Consider the following 5,606-nt stretch of genomic DNA (forward strand, 5'->3'; position numbering starts at 1 on the left):
TTCAAGCCCTGGGACTGGCAGAAAAGAAAGAAAGAAAGAAAGAAAGAAAGAAAGAAAGAAAGAAAGAAAGAAAGAAAGAAAGAAAGAAAGAAAGAAAGAAAGAAAGAAAGAAAGAAAGAAAGAAAGAAAGAAAGAAAGAAGAAGGAAGGAGGAAGGAAGGAAGGAAGGAAGGAAGGAAAGAAAGAAAGAAAGAAGAAACTATCATATAGCCAGCATTCAATATCTATTAATTACCATGACATATAGGTTCTGTGAGATATATTTCCTAGACTTGAAATAACCAGACTTTCAAATTCAGACAAAAATAGACATATAACCCACTAATTTAAACTCCTAAAACAAACTTTACTCCTTTAACAAACATTTATTAGTACCCACTAGGTCAGACACTGGAACTACCTGGTACAAGTAAAATACAATTGAGCTTTTCAAAGCTTATTATACTACTCTGGCCTTTCATAACAACCAAGTTTAAAAAAAAAATTCTTCTTAAGATCGATCTTCCCAAAAGAAGATGACAGAAGGTCATAACACCCTATTCAGGAAGCTACCTTTCTTGTACATACATCATACTAGCCCTTAGGTCACAGTTAGAAATGCAAATAAGGAGCTCAATGTCACTACCAGCCTGGCCTTCCAGGCTAATGTGACATCCTGGCCCCAGGGACTAAGGGACTCTGTGAAAGCAGGCTCTCTTATTTGTCTTGACCTATTACATCTATTACGGATAGTTAACACTGAGAAGATCCATTGAAATTACACTTGAGCAGCGTCAACCTCAGCTTTTTCTTTTTTTCTTTCTTTCTTTTTTTTTTATTGAACTCTGGGCCCGGGCACCGTCTCTGGACTTCATTTCCTCAGGGCTTGCACTCTATCATTTGAGCATCCGCTCAACATCCTACATTTTCTGAGATTAATTGGAGATAAGAGTCTCACAGACTTTCCTGCTCAGAGCTGGCTTCCAACCGTGATCCTCAGATCTCAGTCTCCTGAGTAGCCAAGTGTACAGGCGTGAGCCACCAGCACCCAACTAAACTCTACTTTTTGTATTATTATATTATTCCTTTTTTTCTCTCTTTTTTTTTTTTTTGGTCTTACTTTTTAAGAGCCATTGCTACTCTTGGAACTCACCAGAGTTTCCTCAGATCAAATCAAAGCAAATCAAATAGAGCTCTTGAAAATCTGGCCCATCCATCTTCATGGTTGGGAGAAGGGACAGGCAGACGTTGCATTCCCAAGCTTACTCTAGTGATACCGCTGTGTCCTCTGATCCATCCAAAGGAAGGCTGAAGCTCTGTCCCATTGAGCTAGATTGCTTACAGTCATGCCTACCAGCATTCATTAAACATTCAGTATCAAAGAAGGCTCTAAGCAGTCCATCTGATCAGTTCTGTGGCTTAATGAAGTCCTATCTTTTCCTGTATGGAAGCATTTTTCAAAAAAACTGGAGTCCACCAGGGATGTAGCTCAGTGGCAGAGCACTTATCTAGCATGGGCAAAACTCCATATTTATTTATTTGGCAGCACGGAAAAAGAGAGGGGGAAGGTAAAAGCCCAATTCCACAATTACTGGTCAGAATCAGATTATTAAAAATCATCTTAAGCCAAACACCTGTTGCTGGAATCCTAGCTACTCCATCTTCAAAATAAGCAGCTAAAAGGTGGGACTCGAGGTATGGCTCTAATAGTAGAACACACCAGTCTAGCAAGAGTAAGGCCCTGAGTTCAAACACCAGTGGCACCAAAAAGAAAAGAAGAAATAAACCTTTTTAAACCAGTGATTGGACAAAGGACTGATCAAAGGTCTAGTTCCAGTTCAAAAGTTATCAGTGTCATCTAGGGGGATGGATCCACTTTTCCATCCAGTAAAAAATTCAGAAGCAGAGGCGTAGTGAATGTGGTACACAGCAAGACAATAGAACATGAGTACAAACCCTATAGACAGGGCTCCCAGAGCTGGAAGGCCATCTTGGTTTCTTTGGAGGGCAGTTATTAGAGTAAAGTGGCTTCTCCCACATCCCTGTCCCCTCCCCCCAGCCTTTCCTTCATCAGGCTTTGTGCTGATTGCTTGATGGCTTATGGTCTTTTCATTGCCACGCCCCTCTTCCCCCCACACACACACACACCTCAGGGCACAAGTACAGAGTGGGTCTGATCATGCTCCATCATACAAGGCACTTATTTTTACACTAAAATAAGTATATTACGGGTATCCCATAGTATAGGTATCGTATTTTATGAAATATGTTACAAATAATAAGTGTATATATATTGCATAATAAATTATACCTATATACTTTTAACAGTGATAAGATTTGATCTCAGAGCCAAGGCTCTGAGCTAGTGCTCAGATTAAGAAATGTTTGCCCTGAGCACTGGCATTTTAACCCTCTGCTTCCTGCTGTGAGCCGCTCTGCTGTCACATACTCTCTGTGGCCTTGGAAAGAAATACCAGAAACTGTGAGCCCAAATGACACTTTTCTTTCCTTATGCATGACAGCTTATCAGAGCCATGACAAGGCCAACACAAACACACATCTAAGTATTTTCTCCTACTCCTCAGGAAGGCTTAACATACTATGGAGAGAAATGTATTAAAACATTGACTTAAAATAAGAACGTTTCAACTTCAGTACTTAGAACACAGTAAACACACAAGAAAGATTTCTTTGGCTAGTCTTCCTAGAAACCCCATATGATTCCTTCCCCTGCCATCTTCTCGACAGCTCTTCATGTGCCTCATCCCTTTCAGTCCAAGGTGCTGAGCTGAACTCTGCACTGCGGTGCAGATGACAGCCTAACTCACCCAGGACAGGATCTGAAGCACTTGAGGATGGAAGTGGAGTTGAGAACAAGACCTCCAGAGTCTAGACCTCCGATTGCACAAAGACTGACACCCTTCAGTTAACCTGAACCCTTCTGACCGCAATAGACAACCTCTAACCTATAAGCCTTACAAATGAATGTTTCCATTCTCACTGATACACAGGGCAGCAACAGAAAACTAACAACAAGCACATGGCTCAGCCCCAGACACCTGTGACACTATCTGTCCTCCAGCGGCACCCCACAGCATCACAGAGGTGCTGCATAGCTACAGAGTCACAATGCACACTGATGGTCAGACTGTTTGCAAAATTCAATTGCCTCAGATCCAAGAGCAAGAGCCAAGGCACAAGCCACAACTCATTACTTGGGTATTCTATGTGTTTTTGGCTAGCGTTCAGGCCAAGAAAGAAGGCCTGCGACGTGAAGGGAGAGCCCAAAGGGCAGCGAGCATTGCTTTTGGCAATGGAGCACAACGGGCAAGGAGCAGAAGGCCAAGCCACCACCAGCCACCAGCCATCCGGATCCCCAGGGCCAACTCCCACTGACATCCAGGAGGCCCCAGGCAAACTTTCTTTTGCCTCCTATCACTGGCACTCTACTGCTGTGGGCCCCCAGATGGAAAACATCCCAGAGGAGCTGGTGGCTTTCTGGAGGGAGACTATTTGACTAGGCCTTCCTGACTGTTCAACATCAGCCAATAGCCAGTCACCTGTGCCCTCATTTAGGGAGTGATGGAGTCCCCCAAAAAACATCCACGCGGGCTGAGGAGCACAATGTGCGTAGATCTTCATGGCCATATCATGCATTACAGACCTCGAAGAAAATCTTCCACCGGGCTTCCTGTGGATCTGGCTGGGTGAAGACCCTCTGAGTTTAGGGACTCTGACAATTTTCCACCCCTGCCCAGTGTCTCCTCGGTGGAGGACAGAGGTCAGAGAAAATCATCCCTTGCCTTTGCAACTGAAGATAGCCACCTTCACATACCCTCCTGGCTGGAGAATACCAACAAGTACACCACCACCATCGCAGGGCCCCTCCTGCAGGTGGAGCCTGCAGGAGACCATGTATTGGGGCTCCTGTTTTGGCCACCCCAAGATCACCCACGCAGACCCTCCACAGTGGCTGATGGTGAAGTCAGCCCAGAAGAACATCCCTGGAGACCGTCAGACCTGTCTGACCAAGTCCTAACTGGCTGCCATGGAATGTACAGAGCACAAGGATCCCTTGGGGCTGCTCTATTGGCCACCCCAGAGGATCATCCCCACCAGCCCATGTTGGTTAAGAATGATGGGAGACAGGACCATCATCGGTGCAGACCTTTCACTGGTTTTGATACATGCCCAGTGTGCACTGCTCCCCATGTAGGGGACAAAGCACCTGATAAAACACCAACTGGGGCTCCTGAGCTGGCCGCCAGAGCATCATGTGTGCAGAGTCTCCTGGGTTGGTGAAACATATCCAGCCCCCTTGAGTCTACAGAGAGAACAGAGCACCCCAAAAAAATCTCCAGAGGCTCCTCTTGTGGCCACTCAGGACAAAGGTCTGCACAGACTATCTTGGCTCAAGAAGAACTACCCATTGTGGTCCATTCTCCACAAAGTGGCTGGAGCACCCCATAAACCTTCCACAGGGGCTCTTGTTGTGGCCACCCAGGAGGATCATCCACCAAGATCCTATTGGATTTTGGACCCCAAGTGGAAGGACCTAGTGTAACACACACACACACACACACACACACACACACACACACACACACACACACACCAGGTGGCAGCCAGACCTAGCACAAGTCCATACTTTGAGGAGTAGTAGCTCCACTCTCCAGGGAGTAGAGATGAAGACAGCATGACCACTGTGGACACCCAGTCATCACCTGCATCCCCTATACTTTTCATTAAAGGAGGAGGCATTGGGAACCTGGCTGCCAGGAAATATTCAGCAGCCAGAGAGACTCAAGCAAGGGCAAGGTGGTCTCCTCAGAGATGCCCGAGACAATGTGATCTGACTCTCCTCAGAGATGCCCGAGACAATGTGATCTGACCGGAGCCGCCACAGAGGCTCCAGCCCTCCTGCCACCAGGCATAAAGCCACAGAGAAGGAAGATCCACTGCTCCTGACCCACTCACACACCAAGACAGGGCACCAGGGAAAACAGCGCAAGATGTCCCTAAGGCTGACTACAAATCCATAAGGGACAAGATTCAAATGCCCTACTAACAAAAACACCTGCCAGCTCTCCAACTGTTGAGGGCTAATCTGTTGGAAATAACTCCATATCAGCAGCAGATGCTGTTCAGTTGGACAGGTCCTCCCCGAAGATCACTAAGAAGGTGTCCTTTGACATTAGCCCCAACAGAGCTGAGCACCAAGCCTTGCTAAGGAAGAGCACGCAAGAAACTGAGAGCTCCTCCCCGCCCCCCCCCCAGCAGCTGTGGCTATATCTGCTGATATCCAGGCTTCTGGAACTCATTCAACAGCCCAGGACACTTCAGTGGACAAGGCCACTGGAAGCACCAAGATCCCAGATCTAAAGGCCAGCCCCACAAAGTTAGCAGGCAAACTCACTCATCTTCAATCTCTTCAGGCTAAGGAATTAGCCCCACTCAGTGTCCACAGTGAACATAGTGAAGCTAGTACCAGAAGTTCCCAGGGATGAGCCAATGAACTTTTGGCTGCCAAATATCATCTGAAACCAAAAAAAACTACACAACCCCAGCATGACTCAACAACCAAACCCTGCATGCACATCAGTCGAGTAAAACATGCCTATCATGTTT

This window comes from Dipodomys merriami, unplaced genomic scaffold (assembly GCF_024711535.1).
Source record: "Dipodomys merriami isolate MVZ:Mamm:240054 unplaced genomic scaffold, mDipMer1.0.p SCAF_41, whole genome shotgun sequence".
Lineage (NCBI taxonomy): Eukaryota > Metazoa > Chordata > Mammalia > Rodentia > Heteromyidae > Dipodomys > Dipodomys merriami.